Source organism: Gouania willdenowi, chromosome 19, assembly GCF_900634775.1.
Source record: "Gouania willdenowi chromosome 19, fGouWil2.1, whole genome shotgun sequence".
In the NCBI taxonomy this organism is placed as follows: domain Eukaryota; kingdom Metazoa; phylum Chordata; class Actinopteri; order Blenniiformes; family Gobiesocidae; genus Gouania; species Gouania willdenowi.
This window is the reverse complement of record NC_041062.1, coordinates 23,419,334-23,436,745: the sequence shown is the minus strand read 5'-3', so window position 1 is coordinate 23,436,745 and position 17,412 is coordinate 23,419,334. Positions and strand designations below refer to the sequence as shown.

Below are 17,412 nucleotides of genomic sequence, written 5' to 3'. Positions count from 1 at the left end.
TAATAAAGTATTTCTTACCCTTCCCTAGGGATGGCTGGTGATGGTCACAATTATGCAATGAAATAAATACATTTATTTAATTGCAATAAGAAAATATGCATTGCTGTTAAAGATTGCACTTCTTGTAGTGTTAACCTTCGACAGCATGTGCAGACAAAAAAAAAAAATAAATAAAAAAAAAAAATTAAATAAATAAACGTAAAATAAGTAAGACAAAATGTTTTTGTAAATGTCTAAGGGCTGAATTTATGTAAGACTTTCCAATCATGCTTTAAGTAGAGATGTTCTCTTTCATAAGTCTTAAAGAGGTGAGGTTCTATTCTGAGGTTTCTTTTGAGGACCTTTGAGCAACCGACCGACCACATTAAACATCCTTTATTTCAAAACAAAAGCACAGGTCATGTGCATAGTAATATGAGCTTTTATTTTGAAGGAAAAAAAACAGGATGTTCTTTCCTAGTGGCAGATTGAGCTGATTTTTATCGTGCAATCACATACATAGAGGAGCCAATGCTTCAGGATTTACACCGTCAGGGGATGGAGATTAATGTGGGTAATGTTTTGAATGAAGTTAAAATTATTATGACTTAGGGAAAAGGACAAAACTCTGGTTCATACTCCGATACAGTAGGTGGCGGAAAATGCACATTTCTCTGATGAGCGCCACCCGCCAATAAACTACAGAAGAAGAAGAAGAGAGGCGCGAGGCTGCGACCGTTAACACCTGTTGGAAAATTTAAAAAATCAGAAGAAAACAAGAGTTCCTATGGATTATCACTAGGTAAGTACCTGTTTTGATTTATTTTGTTCATAACCGCTACTAACTGTATCAGCAAACGGTACAAGAATTCGTTTTTTTTAAACACAGACAAAATTGATATTAAGCTAATTTCGTGATTGTAAATGGTAGACCCTTGGCTGCTTCAGCAGTGACTTCCCTCCGCGAAACAACCGCCCCTCAACCGTTTATTCCTGCCGAGGTGACCGCCAAACACAGACGTCTTCTGTTGCATGGTTCATGTTGTTGTTTACTGTGGCAGGCAGCCGAATTATTTTAATTAATTAAACGTTAATTGTGTCGCTGCAAAGGTACGAGGGATTGGTGTTTTGTTTGGTCCAAATTTTTTTTTTTTTTTTTTTTTTTTTTTTTAAAGTTTGCACTACATTGAAGAAGCTAACCTACAGGTTAGCTCCACTCTGCATGGTGATAGCTAATCACTTGACGGTCTCAACTAAACCTGTAACAAATTATTTTATGAGATAAATTTAAGTTTTAAGTCTATATGTGTTGGTCTGTGTTTATGTGCAATGCGTTAAAACACCGACATTACTTGTAGAGACGCCATAGAAAAGGTTTCCTTTTGGTAAGGCTGCAGGAGGCCTGGGTATTTTTCTGTTTTGCTATTGAAACACGTAGCATTTTCTGAAGTTAGGAATGATTGAAATGTGTGTGTAGTCAACACAACTTCTGTTGTTTCATTTTCATTATTTTTTTCTTGTTAAATTCACTTGCAGTTGGTTGCTAGCAAATTTCTAGTTTTTCCAAATTCAATTTAGAAACACATCATAGGCTACAAGTTTTTCTAAATGTGATACTGCACAGGTTTAAAGCACTATAGCTTTGAAATACTAAACAATTGGAAAAAAAATAAATAAAAAAAATCAAGCAGTTTAGACAGAGCTTTGCTTAGTTTTAAAAATGAATTGGACCTGTAAAATTTGCAAATTTGAAGTGTCAAGAAGAACTGATCTTTTAAAGCATTATAGACTTAGACATGGTCATGGTGGAGAATTTCTCCCTTGCCTCTATTGGGAGTGTTATTGTTCGTTTAAAACATGGGGCAGCCTGAGAACCCATCTGTCAAGAAGCCATTCAACACGTGAGACAGGGACACGGACAGAAGTTCTGTCCTTTAAATGTTCATGTTGTTCTTTAAACACAATCTCCACAGAAAGAGAATACTTTGAACACATTGGCCGTCATTTAAAAAAGCAGGAAACCGTGTCTTGTGTTTTTGAAAATTGCTCTTTTAAAACAAACATTTATGGAACATTTGCCTCTCATAGGAGCCGGAAACACACTCCTCATTCCCTGGATGACTTCAGGCCTGAGCTCTTGCAGAGGTATGTTAATCCTTCAAATACAGGAGACGATCCTATTGAGGAGGATATGGAGGGTACAGTGAGTGAAGATCCTGAAGATGAAGAAATGAGAGAACTGCCATACTTAATTGAAAAAAATGTTGCCCACCTGCTGCTGAAGATGGAGAGCATATTCAATGTACCACAAAGGTGTATTGATGAGTTAGTGGAAGAACTTCACTTCATTTCTTCATCAGCTTCAGGTCCTCTTTTAAAAGATATTTTATGGTCATGCTTAAAGAAGCATAATTGTGAGGTTGATGATTTTATCATCTCAGAGATGGCGACAGACCTATGTAAATCTAACCCAATTACATTAGCTCTAGGACATAATGCTCCTCTGTCCACCTCCTACAAAAGAAGAGAGTATTTCAAGGAGCATTTTTCCATGGTGGAACCTATAGAGTACATTCTCAGTGCTAGGGAGAAAAGAAGTTTCCAATATGTACCTATTTTAAAGTCCTTACATGAGGTTTTGAAGAAGAAAGAGATCCAGGATTTGCTCAGACATAGCTCTGAAGCAGACAGCAGGTCTGATACTCACTTCTACAAATCATTTCATGATGGCATACATTTTAAAAACAATACATTGCTATCAGAAAACAATCCAGCCATTTCTCTCATTCTGTATGTGGATGATTTTGAAGTGTGTAATCCACTTGGCACATCAAGAAAAAAACACAAAATTACTGCTGTGTATTGGGTTTTAGCTAATGTGCCACCATTGCTCAGATCCTCGCTGACATCAATCTACCTTGCCATTCTCTGCAAGGCTGCTGATGTTAAAAAATTTGGCTATAGTGCTGTGTTAGAACCACTGCTAAAAGACCTTGCCAGCCTAGAAGAAGAGGGACTTTACATTCCTTCACTAGGTCTTCGAGTCAAAGGTACTGTGTATTGTGTCGTTGCAGATAACCTAGGTGCCCACTCTATCGGAGGGTTTGTGGAGAGCTTCTCAAGTACACACGTCTGCAGGTTCTGTCTTGGTGAAAGATCCCAATTCCAGGTGAGTGAAGTTAAAACAGGAGCATTTTGTCCTCGGACAACACAAGAGCACAAGGTGCATGTTCAGACAGCGCAGAGAGATACAAGTGCATCTCATTGTTATGGAGTAAAGAGACAGTGCCCACTGACTGACAAACTAAAATACTTCAATGTTTTATCTGGCTACCCACCTGATTTGCTACATGATCTATTTGAAGGTATTGTGCCTTTAGAGTTAGCACTATGCCTAAATGCCTTAATCAAAGAGAAATATTTCACACTCAATGAATTAAATAACTTAATCAAAGAGTTCCCATACAGATGGGTAGATAGAACGGATGCACCACAACCAGTTCCACTGACTTTTGCTGCAAGGAAAACTGTTGGTGGGAATGCCCATGAAAACTGGGCTTTGCTTCGCCTCCTTCCTTTGATAGTTGGAGAAAGAATCCCGGAGAATGAACCAGCATGGCTGATCCTTCTGAACCTTAAGGACATAGTTGAGCTTGTCCTTTCTCCTGTTCATACAGACCTCACTATTTGTTTCCTTGACAGCAAGATTTCTGAGCATCGGCAAAGATTCCTGGAAGTTTTCCCTCAGGAAAGACTTATTCCGAAGCATCATTTTCTCGAACACTACCCACACCTGATAAAGGCTTTTGGTCCACTTGTGTCTTTGTGGACTATGCGCTTTGAAGCTAAGCACAGCTTTTTTAAGCGTGTGGTCAGGCATACGCATAGCTTCCGAAACATTCTGTTGTCTCTTGCAGTGAAGCATCAGTTAATGATCACATACCAACTACATGGCAGTAAAATTGTTAAACCTCTACAGGTAGCAAAACTGTCAACAGTGGATTTGACTGTGCTGAGGGAAGACATTAAGAAAGCAGTGGAATCAAAATTCCCTGGTGAATCATTTGTCCACATGGCAAACACAGGGTGCTACAATGGCACCAGTTACACAACTGGCATGATCTTGGCACATGGCTCAACAGGTGGTCTGCCAGATTTTGTAGAATTGATACAGCTTGTTGTTGTAAATGGGAAGGTTGACTTCATTGTGAAATGTTTAAATTCATGGTATATTGAGCATCTTCGAAGCTATGAGCTTGAAAACACAAGAAGTGTTAAACTCATTGAGCCTAGTGAATTGTTTGACATCTTCCCTATGGCAGCATACAGTGTTGCAGGGAAGCGCATGGTGACCCAGAAGTGCTACATTTATGTACCATAGATGGCAAAGGGGTCAGCATACCATCAAACATTGGGGCAATACGAGTGTCTCGATTTGCCAGAAGCATGGTATGACTTTTAAACCCAGACCACATTGATTCTCGCTGAGGAGAAGAGGATGTTTGGCTCTTCATGACTCTGCTAATATGGAGATGTAAAAACGTAATCTGAGTTGTAGTTGTCGATCTCAGTATTATGGAACTCATATTTACATCAAGATGGTAAACTTTGTAGCTTTATTTTTATTACATTATTCTTCAGAGGTAAATGTTAATGTGAACAAAGCTTTCTTCCTATTCTTGTCATTTAGACATAAATATATTCAACATGTAGTCATAGTATAAGCAGACATATAGGATCTTTTGCAGTAGAGTCTGTAGAAGTATTCTTATGGACACAAACATAACACTTGCTGCGAAGTTTGATGATAAGGAAATGTCACAGTGTAATGTAAAAACCTCTCAGCATACTAGTTTTTATGATAAATGTGATGAAAAGTCTAAGTCCAAAGCTTGTATTTATCTAGAGGACTTTTTAGTGGTCATATTCTTCTCCCATACTAAATGCTTACAGTATGTGATGTGTCTGCACACATTCTATAACCCAAACTGATGTAATGTTTTCTCTTATAGATACCCTGATGTCTTCTCAAGTCAAACTTCGGATCATTCTTCAGGACCACGAAATTCGCAAACTGGATTTACCTCATGGAATCCCTGATACTGTGGATGAACTTGAGTCTATTGTGAGAGAGAAATTTGGGCTTGATGGAAAGTTTACCTTGCATTATAAGGATGCTGACTTTGGAGAGGAATATTTTTCTCTTACATCAACAAGTGACATCAAAGACAAAGACACCATTAAGGTGGTTCACATTGTTGAACCTCCTGCAGTTACTCTGACCTTTACTGATGTGGACAGTTCTATTGAAAGTGTATTAGTAACCTCGCTCCCTAATTCAGAGAACTCTGTCCATCCTGCTAGCAGCAGCTGCTCTTCTGGATCGCAGGACACACTGATTCTTTCATCACCTGAACGTGTTACTCAGCGTACACAGCGTTGGCCCACTAAATTTCCAGTACCTACTTTTGCCTATAACACAGAGCTTGTGCTGGCCTCAGGAAATGAAGCTTTCAAAAAGGATGGAATTCAGCTCAGCTTTGCCACAATCCTTTCAGACATCCTTGAGAAGCTGGCTGAAAGCATCTTTCTGTATGTTGCCTACCCCACAAGTGTGCAGTTGAACGATGTTGCTGAGGCACTGATTCAGAAGCATCCTTGCCTTAAAGAACCAGGTTCATATAACGGGTGCTATGGATGGCAGCAAAGATTGAAATATAAAATGGCTGGCTATAGATCTAAATTGAGAGGGCTTGGATGCCCTGAGCTTGATGTGAACTCTCTTAAAAAGAAGCAAGCACATGAGAAAGCACCTGCAAAGAATATCAAAAAGCCAAAAAGAGCAGAGGTGAACTATTTACCTCCTCACCCACAAGGAGAAACGGAAGGAACTTTGGAACATGTAAGATTAGAGCTCCTTGATGAAGTAAAGAAGAGGAACAACAGCCTGGTCATCAGTGAGAAAATGGCAAAGACATTCTCCATTCGCAGGCAGGAAGTTGTCAATGAAGCACCACCAATCAGTGACTTAAGAGACCGATGGCCTGCTCTTTTCGATACAACGCAGGTTAATATTGTTTCAGAAAATTGTTTGCGGTATGTGCAATGTCAGTCAATTTTCTGCATTAACAAATCGCGCCCTTTTATTTGTGTTTTATACAGATAAATGAAGAATTCAGAAGGATCACCACTGTTGGTCTTGAGACAACATTTATGGCAAAACTGGACCAGTATACCCCAAAAATAATGGCCTTGGTGTCCTCAAGAGGAGGAGCTGCAAAAAGGAAGATTCAGCACATAAAGAACATGCTGCTGGAGGTATAAATACATGTAACAGTTAATTTAAAATATAAAAAAGTTAGTTAAATAAATCATAAAGGAATACATAATAGATTTGTATTTAAAATTGTCATTATTCAACACTTCCAAAACGAAAGAATATACAATAATAAATAAATGTTAAAGATTTGTTTTTTAAATTCCATTTTCTTGTATTATATACAGGAACAGTCTGTAGAAAGGAGGAGAGAAGCTGCGATCCGTAGCCTAATGGTGTACCTGAGAGAACAGGAGGAGGATCTCTTCAAAGAACAGTTGGTAGGTATATCCAACAGTTCTACTGATAACTTCAGGATTTAACCTGGGCTGTATTTAGGGATGGTAGACAGTGCAACTGAATAATAACAACTATAATCAGGACAATTTGTGATATATTCAGTAAGTTTTGTTTTTGTCTGAAAGCAAAAGTAAGTTTGAACTGGGCTTTGTGGGCAGTGTTTGTGTTTAAAGTATGCCATTAATATTGTTTGTTTTGCTACTAAATGGCATTCCCTAAACCCAGGTTTAATCCTGAAGTTATCCCTTAAGTTCAGATACACTGCATTTTTGTTGTTTTTATATATGAAAAAAAACACTGACATTGATTCTGACCTACTTATACCAGGATGGTGATGAAGTTATGAAGATTGTTGTGAGCAGAGGGGCATCTGAACCAGCCAACGCAACGGTGGTGATTGAGGGAGCAGAAGTCCTGGATGGCCTGACTGTCCCGAGAGCATGTGCCTTGCTCATGGGACTAATATATGCATTCAACCTGAGCTACCCAAAAGAACTAAAGAGCACTTTTGAGGCATTTCAAAAGATCTTCGTTGAGCTGGATGCTCTGCGAGCTAGTCCCAAGGTAATGTCTTTAAAAAGTAAACTGTTGTTCTAAAATGTAAGCTGCGTTCTAATTCCACAAATGTTGCACTGTTATATTTGTGTTGGTTTTTGGTGCAACATACAGCACCTCTATTGTTCCCAGTTGGTTATTGATTAGATACACCCAGCTAAAATAAATGCAGTTACATACAACAGTCACTTCATTTAATTATACATTTGAAAAGTAGATTGTAATTTTTTGTACTTTTGAGGTTTTATCAATATTTAGACTTTAACAGAAATACATAGAAAAAACTAAACAACATATACTGTAGCTATAATGCATTATAGTTTTAAAACAAGCACAAACCAAAATCTAGGCAGCATAAAAAATGATAAAGCTGAATCAACAACACTTAAAAAAAAACAAAAAAAAAAAACTGCATCAATTTTAGCTAGGTATATTTGCATTTGCATATGTTGATTTACACATTTTTTGAACTATTAATGTGTTCGATATATATAGAAACTGTATTTTACTATTATTCAGGAAGGACGCGTATAGCCATTTGATGTATTTTTTTTCCAAACACCAGCAACATTGTTTTATGCATTCCTTTTATCATGACAGTGTTGTGTTTCCTTATTTTTGTTATTTAACATGCAGAGAGTGACACATTGAATTTAGTTTAGGGGATCAATCTTCCAAAATTCAAATATTAATTTGAATTTAAGTTTTTTTGTGTGTGTGTGTGTGTTTAACAGCAAACTCCTGCAAATATTTGACCTTTGTGTCTTCATTTGGAGCTCCTCCATGTTTATTTGATGGTTGGCATTTATATACAATAAACCCGTTTGACCATTAAACTGACTGAACTGTATTAATGTTAATAAAATGAATGTTATTGATAAGAAATTGAGGAAACAATTTGAAATGATATTTGTGATGAGAAATGCAAAACAAATGAGCTGGAATAGCTTAAATTAAGTAAAATGATACCTTAATTTAACATGAACCATTTTATTAAAATTAAGTTGGTTCACCTTAATTTAACATGAACCATTTTATTAAAATTAAGTTGGTTCAGCTTAATTAACTGAGTTTCTAACATTAAAAGTCTTGTTGGATTTACTGAAAAATTTTAGTTGAAATTTATTAAAAAGATTGATGCAAATTGTTACCTTAATTTAATTAAGTGGAGCCTTTGTATTTTTTTTTAGAGTGTAATATGCAAATGTTTATCGTACAAGTTTGATGCTTACATTTCTGAAAAGCTCATGTCAAGTTGAGTATTTAATTTCATTGGACCGAAGCTGTACGACCTACCAGTAAAACCATAGGTAGGGATCATGGCGCACGCCATTATAGAAAAATGCATATAACTGTAATATACAAAGTTTACACTGCTTCATATTTGATACACATGTTGACTGTCCATCCCTAAACAAGACTCAAAATTACCCATCATGCTGTAATTTTAAAAGTAGGAACAGTTAGTTTAAATGGGCAAATAATGGGCATAAAAAATCATGATTGTGGTTAAATTGAGCATGAAATATGGTGAAAAGAGGTTAAAAGTGACAATAATGGGTCAACATATGTGACATTAGGTGAAAAAGCAGTGGAAAGTGTTTATATCTAAGTGTTGAAAATGTCTTGAAAGTGGAAAAAAATTGCAGAAAAAGCAATGAAATTTCATGGTGAAGTGTCAGAAATGGAAATAATGTAACAAAAATGCATTAAAAGGAGCAAAAATATGGCAAGAAAAAGTAATGAAAATAGGTAAAAATATGGCAAGTTTGGTTCAGTTGCAGGAAAAGGGTAAAAATAAGCAAAAATGAGCTCAACACATAATTCTGTTTATTGAGCATGTTGGTGTATGAAGCCACAGGGCAAAGCAACACATACATGTTGAGGCTTAAAAAATATCAATATCAACACCAGTGTTGCATTGGATAATACCGGTATAAATAGATCAATACTCTAGTTTTATTTTGTTTTTTTTCTAGCTGCATGCAAATAGAAAAATATTTTGTACAAAACAAGAAATGCATAACCATACAAGTATGACATGTTGGGATCAATTACATTTATTCAGTTACAATTTCATTACCCGTGTTCAATTACAATTCAATTATGGTTACTGTGACTACCATTTTTCAATTACAATGAAATTACAATTATTCTTTATCCTCAGAAAGTCAATTACCATTACTTTTTTTTTTTTTCCTGCTTGCTCTCAGAGGAGACGGACACTATTTTTCCCTCTCCCTCATTTTCCCTGCTTGCTGCTCTTTTGTCTTGTTCAAATCTAACAGGAGCCTCTATCAGCATCCCAATCCTGAATCTAATCATGGAATTGATTATCTGGTCTTTCTTCGCTTTTGGTCAAATTTCTCTACTAGAAGTACGGGCAATGGGAGAGTTCACAAGTCCTGAGGATGTGGAAGACGTCCACCACCAGATTGGAATGTATGATATCGGGTCTTATGCTGATTGATCTGGCATTTTCCTGAATTATCGCAAAAATTGGATTACGTTGGCAGCACAATTGGAAGCCGCAGTTAACAAAGAAAGGAGCCAAACTCTCCGAACTCTCTCAGATGGATTCCACCGTGGAACTTTTAGAGGAGGATAGTTTGTCTCACAGGATATGGCCACACTATTGGATTACTTATCGAACTGAACAGGAACAGTAGGGCTGGCAGCCATGTTATGGCTAGCCAGTCTCAAAACACCTTCTCTATTCTCATTTGCCCCCCCCCCCCCCCCCCCCCCCGAATGAACAGCCTGTGGTCTGTTTTCTTCTCTCCAAACTTCAAGGATGGAATGTTGATAAGACGCTCTGACCTTCCCCTCACTTTTCATGTACACCTGGTCCCGGCTCTGCCAACGAACTCTCGAGGTCATCTCTATATGAGAGTCAGCAGCAGAGTCTGAGTAAACAGGCTTATCTCAAACGAACACTTTCACTCCCCCTACATCACTACATATCCTATATTTGTCATCGTCTCCTCTGGCTCCAACCCTCCTCCCTCCTAGCGGTTGGGCAATAGCAGGCGCGCCATAAGGGCAGTGCCACACTGTGGCTGACCTGCGAACTACCCATCATAAAGACCCATCCTCTGTGCTAACGTGCTGGTGTATTGAATTGAATGTTGTGTTTGTGGGTTTCTGTCGCAATGTTGCTGAAGAGTTTTTTTTCATGATCCCAAACTCTGCCCCTCTCTACAAGGGCCTAGTTTGGTTTTTGCCTTTTTTATCTCTTCTTCCTCCCCATCGTTGTTATCCCATTTCTCATCTGAATAAGGGGCGCCGCCCTTGTGGCGAACCGCAGTTCTCCCGCTCCTGTGCTCCCATGTTATGATTGTCTTTTCATGTTTTCTTGGACGGAATGAAAGTGAAATGTAATTTTGTTGCTCTGTAACATGTGCAATGACAAATAAACTCAACTCTAACTCTAACTCTACTTTCTCAGTCACTAAAGTTTAATTACAATTAATCATAATTACTGAGCCTGAAATAAATAACCTAATAAAAGTTAATCTTCCTCTTGTGTTAGCTTTCTGTTAGCATCTCTAATGCTAACGGGTCCTAAATCAGCTGTAAAATACACTAAAAACAAATATCTATCATCTAATTCTAATGAAAATATTTATTGGTTACCTTGTTAGGCTTCCTAATCAATGAAAATACAGATTTCAATATTTTTGTTGAGTCTTTTTTTTTTGTCAGTATAGCCCTAGATTATTTATTTATTTGTTTTTAATGATAAAATGTGGGAAAGCTTGATCTGAAACATATTTTAATAAGTTTTAACTACATACAGTACGTGTAGAAATGTAACAGTTCCCCAGTTTTGTGGTAAATTATCAATGATCATTTTAATAGAATTTTCATGGCAATTACAATTACAAATTCAATTATTTAAACTCAATTATGATTGAATTATGATTATGACAGCACAGATTTTTTTAAATTTCCAATTATAATGACGCCATAATTGTAATTAATTATCAATTACACAATTACAATTATTATTGGCCCCAACCCTGGTAAAACAGTTAACATAACAGGTAGAAAATATATAAAATATATATATAAAACAGAGTTACTAAAATTAAAACAAATTCATTAAATATAATATAGCTCTGACTTGATTCAACATAATCACCATTTTGTGTTAAAATAAATAGTTAATGATTACATACAAGTTCAACACTTATCACTTACTGTATCTGATTCTCTAAGAGCAGTGCATTTTTCTATCGTAGTTTGTCAACTCCACCTCAAGAAGAGATTTTGTTTTTATTTGCTCACAATGACACATTTTTGCACAAACCAATGTGTGTTTTCTTACTGTTCTATCAAGTTTATCATGATAATAAAGTTTGAGCAAACCTATAAACTTCGCCCATATTCTGTCCTTGGTCTTAAAATATTCATCAGTTTTGCCCACCACTGATAAATATTCTGAAGGTTGATCAGAGAAGGCACAGTATTCATTTTCTGATCCGGGAAAACGAGAAATAGTGGAGATGAAGACCTAAAACACAGACTTCTCTAACACCCACACTGTAGAACTTCATCTTCACATGCATTATGTTCCAAGTAGCTGGATTAGTGTAAATCCTGTCTATGTTCAGGCTAAAACAGGACAAATACAGGACTTTACGTCCCATAAAGCTGCCTCGCATTAATCAAGACATTGTTGCCATGGAAACTCCATGAATCAAAGCTGCTCTCTTGTGGGATATGTTCATATTAGTTCTGTACTCTGAGATGCAGACAAAGAACAACATTATGGCACATTTTTACCAATACTGTGGATTTAAAGGCACAAATTATTGGGGGTGTTTAACATCTGGACAGAGTTCTAGAGAATGTAAAACAGTACAAGAACATCTGTATCAGCCGTCAGCAGAATGTGTTATTTCTCTCAGGTATTCCAGAAGAGGAACCATTCACAACTCTAATCTAGGTGAATGTTTTTAAAGAAATACTTCACACTGGATATTTGTGAAAATTAGGGTGCCAACCTCGCTAAAATGGAGCCTTCACACCAACCTGTTCTGTAGATGAGGCAGTTTTTAAAAAGATATGCAGCACACGATGAGACTTTTCTGAAAGTATACTCTCAATTCTTATGCATTTCTTTAGATTTAGCCAAGGCCATTGTGATGGGTGCATGTTAGTAGGAAGAGGTGATTCAGGGAGGGACTCTCTGGGTGATTAATAGTGTTGTCTTCAAGACTACACTATCCGAGACTTTCAGGAGCCGAAACCGAGACCAAGACCAAAAAATAAATAAAAAAATAAATTAAAACATGACAAGGTTTGACAGTTAAATAACATTCTCTCTTTAGTTTTAGTTTCTTTTAAATACATTTGACGTGTCTGCATCACTGATGGCCTAGAGCTGCACTTTCTGAGAAAAGAATGCTATAGATGACTGACTGGTATCTGTCTGTTGTCCAGATCATACCTTTCAAGTATCTCGTTTTGGCCCGAAAAATTCCGTATTTTACCCCTCTTTCCCGCCATCTTCTCGTATTAGTATTTTCCTGTATTTTTTTGTTATAATAATTAAAAGATGCCTTACTATACTGAACGCCGTCACTAGCCTCACGAGAACTGCCACCTAAAATGGTCTGGGTAGCAGTTCTCACGAGATTAGTGCTGACAGCGGCAACAAACCCAGAAACAACTCAGAACAGAGATGATGAATGAAGACGTTCCGTTGAAAAAAAACAAAGAACTGGTGTAAATACGTTGTAAAATGTGACAGAGAGTTTATCTTCATAAAGACCATCAGGATGTGACACAGTTACACGTTCTGTTAGATTAATAACTGAGATTTTAACGTTTACCACAGTGGAAGAACCACGTAAGTCACCATGAAAAATCAGCCAATCACAAGCTCTACAAATATACACTGCTTTAAAAAAAGTGTTAAATGATGTAAAGTCTGTAATAAATGTGTCTAATAAGTCATTAGTGAATACCAGAGAACCACATGAGTGATCATGAGAAATTATAATAAAATATATAATGAAAATAAAATTTTAATGTCTAACTTAAAGACAAGCAATGTTAAATTAACAGTAAATATTCAACGTGTTGACTTGTATATAAACTAGTATATTAAATAAACACGTGTGCTTCACACATTTATGTTTGCTGGGCGATATATCGAGATTCATGTATCGAGTTTTCTATTTTGGTGATATAGAAGATATACTGTATGTATATATATATATATGTGTATAAATATATATATATATATATATATATATATATATATATATATATATATATATATATATATTGATAAAATTATCTAGATTTATATCATATTTCACCATTTTGAGAAAAAATATTGAGATATGAGTTTTAGTCCCTATCACCAGCCCTAGTAGGAATGTTCACAGCATTTCAATGTTAATAAAGGTCAACCTACCAGATTCTAATCACATAATTATATTTAGTAAGTGGGTGACAAGTGAGTATTTTACATTTATTATACACCTATCTTAAAATATAAGGGATACTGGAGCTTGGTTAAGCCGGTGGGACGGCTCCCTTATTTTCAAATCCAAAACTTGACAGGTATGGTCCAGACTTGTATTCCAAGAACCTAAAAGTCAGGTAGAAAAGAAAAGAAATGTATCATGCCAAACAAGAGATGAATTCCAAAGGTTACAATCATTCAGAGAAAAATGGCAAAGCAGTATGAAATAAAATTAAATGTAAAACCCAAAATGATGCATGCTGTGGGTCTTCAAGACACCTCATAAATGTCTTTATAGAAAGCACTACTGTGTACATACAGAAGATTTTTAGTAAATGTCTTTGTAATGAAGTCTTAATTTACAGAAATAGTATTATATATTGACCATTTGCATTGAACCAAAAAAAGAGAGGTAATTCATTTTATTTTGAGTTATGGCAGCATTGGTCCTCCATACGTGTGTACACGCAAGTCACCAACCTGTTAAACCCAAGCCATAATAAACAATCAATCAAGCACAGATAATAGCTGCATAGATAAGCCTCTAACACAATGGAAAACAATGCAAATTCACATGGAAGTTGGGCCCTGAGTGATGTGAAGTTTTGGAAATACGGTATATATTATTGATATTTTTTAGAAGACTAGCTGAAACCCCACACTCCATCTGTGCACTTGTCTTTAAACCTTTACATTTATAAATATAAATACATAAGCTGAGGGGTCTGCCCCTTGCCTTTGATTGTGGCTAGAGTTTATACTCTTTGACTGACCAATACATATTTTTTCATTCATTCATTCATGTTTGATGTTTGCTCGTAGCAGCAGCAGTAAGGCATAGCATCAGTACATTATAACCTCCCACGTCATCATTGTTCATGAAATCCAAATAAAGCAAGAGTTTACAGATTGTTTAACAGATAAACCTGAAAGAGTCAGTGATGATGATAATAAGGATATGTTTAATATTAGAAAGAAAGAGTTGAATTAGCTCAGGAAGGCAGATAAACAGTGTGGAGGACGTAGGCTGAAGCTGTGATGTGATATTCTCTTTTAACTCTGACAGTGTGATATCTCCATTCAGCCAGCAGATGACCTCTAACCTTCTCCTCTGAATCAGTCATAAGACACAGTGACACAGATGTTTAATCCACCCTCGTCTGATGCACAACACGGACAGTCCACAACTCAAGTCATGGTTTAAAGGAGACACAGCACACAAGCTAATAGTTGGGCTCACTTCCAGTACACTGAAATGTATTCATTAAAGTACATGTATAGTTACTTCATACTTGCATTCAAACTTTTGATATACTTAGTACAAGTATCTAAATGACTTTTAAGTATATTCAGCTTATGAATGTTCAGATTTTAGTGATTGCAATCTAATAAATACCTTTCTCCCCACATCCATAATGGCTTTATAGCGATAAAGTGCAACACACTGATTTTTTTTTATTTGATTTTTTTGTGAATTTTTACCTTTTTATTAAAAACAAAAAACACGGGTCTATTATAGGATAATTAAGGTAAAAAGTCTACGTGAAATAAAGTTAAAGGAAATCACATACAATGTATATTACAACATAAAGTGCTAATTTAAATGAAAGTGGGTTACATAATACTTAAACTAGACTTAAGTATAATTAGTAAAATGCACTTTAGGTATACTAGTTTTTGGTAAGGGAGGCGTGTATGTGTGTGTGTGTGTGTGTGTGTGTGTGTGTGTGTGTGTGTGTGTGTGTGTGTGTGTGTGTGTGTGTGTGTGTGTGTGTGTGCGCGTGTGTGTGTGTGTGTGCGTGCTTGTGTGTGTGTGCATGCGTGTTTGCACCTAAACACATTCCGAGCTTTGTTTTTGGTAAGGGAGGCGTGTATGTGTGTGTATGTGTGTGTGTGTGTGTGTGTGTGTGTGTGTGTGTGTGTGCGTGTGTGTGTGTGTGTGTGTGTGCGTGTGTGTGTGCGTGCTTGTGTGTGTGTGTGTGTGTGTGTGTGTGTGTGTGTGTGTGTGTGTGTGTGTGTGTGTGTGTGTGTGTGTGTGCGCGTGTGTGTGCGTGCTTGTGTGTGTGTGCATGCGTGTTTGCACCTAAACACATTCTGAGCTTTGTTTTTGGAGGAAACATTGCATCACCATGTGTACACTTTGGCACATTGAAGTTTGAATGGCAGAGACATCACTAGCTGTTTTTCTCACAAAATAAAAGCGATATTTCTAAAGTTTTGATCAAGTATAATTGCGCTTAGAATGTGTTTCCCTTAAAGGTTGTTTTGGACAGCAGCCTCACAACTCCTGTGAAATCTCATCTGGTGAGACTTCTGAGCAGGAAGACGGAAGCGCCAAGCCTCCTTACAACGCTCTGAATTCCTTTGTTGTTTCACGCCTAATGTGGCACTAATAATTATAATAAAGTATAATGCAAAGAAAAGTGTTTGTATCCTCTTCTGTCCACTCGTACGTCTGAAACGTCTGAAATTCCTCCTTATGAATGCGTAAAAACATTTCACAGTATTTGAGTGTTTTTTTTAAAATTTTTATTTCAGGTGTTTCCATGACCAGTTTGTAGTGCACTATTTAGATTTTGCGTATTTCCAAGAGTAAAGGAACCACCTGTCACTCGGTCATGAATCCACAGTGTACTGACCTCTTCTGTTGAGTGGAAGACTTGAGCTCAAAATCTGAATAGATCCTGATGGACATGAATAAATCAAGTAATTTACCCTGCAGTAGATAAGGGCAGTGTTACATCACCTCAGACAAGTTTGAAGGTCATGTGCCACAGTTTTTTAAGTGAGTGTTTGTTGTTGTCTTATTTATGTCTACTCAAGCGTGTACAGTACATACTTTATGTCTCTCCCCAAACCAGGACTGAAGCTCCATATTTCCAGGCTATGCCTCTGATAGGATGGAAGTCTTTACCAGAGTCATTACCAGGCTCGCACAGAGAGGAACAGAGTAATCTATTGCATATGAAAGAAGATAATGCAAAGTCCACACAGATAGACTGAGTAGTGGATTCAAACCCACATGATTCTGCCAGTGAGGTATTATTAAGACTTGTGGAGTTTTCATGGATATACTGTAAATATATATTTACATCCAGCAGCTGTAGATACTGGCCACGGTTACATTATGTTTTTTTTAATTCAGAATTTGTTATTCCGAATTAAATTATTCTGAATTAAAGTGTTTTGCTTTGTGCCTAAATGGAAATAGTCATTCTGAATTGAAGTTTATATGAAAAACAAGTTTATTCGGCTTTATTTAATTCTGCTTTAGGTCTGGGGGTTGAGAAGGGCTCTGATTGGACAGGGGGCGAATGTGACGTATCATGTCTATCAGGAAAAAAACTTTTTATTGTCAGCTACAACACAGAAGACCACGTGAGAACTGTTTTCACTTTTATTTTAATTGCAGTTTTGAAGCAGCAGCAGGACAATAACACACAGTTTCACTTTGCTGCGCTGAGCAGGAGAAGGAGATGTGAACTAATAACCAGTAAATAAAACCAAGAAAAACTCCAGAAAACAATCACCAGGAATAAATATTTGCTCCCTTGTAAAGATAGTAGCTCTAACAACAGGTACAATGATAAACTTGGTGATATTACAGCCTGTGCAGCATTACGGGGACACATTTTATCGGACTCTGGGTTTTAGTATCACCCGTCCAATGAAGCTGTTCTGTTTGCTGATCTTTACGTGTGTGTAATAAGTCCATGTGAATGTCCACCCGTTTATGCTTCCGTCCATCAACTCTTTTCATTATATCCATGTCTTCTAAGGC

At 36.8% G+C, this 17,412-nt stretch overlaps 1 long non-coding RNA gene across 2 annotated transcripts; it reads left to right on the top strand.

Annotated features, from left to right (window-relative positions):
* The first annotated feature begins 1,908 nt into the window (after positions 1-1,908).
* On the top strand, positions 1,909-5,581 carry LOC114481678 (uncharacterized). 2 transcript variants are annotated; one of them, XR_003676262.1, is made up of 4 exons: positions 1,909-2,124; positions 3,054-3,148; positions 4,992-5,224; positions 5,347-5,581. It is a non-coding gene; the product is annotated as an uncharacterized LOC114481678 (long non-coding RNA). The 2 variants fall into 2 exon arrangements; XR_003676263.1 differs by having other exon boundaries at positions 5,322-5,581.
* Positions 5,582-17,412: the final 11,831 nt, after the last annotated feature.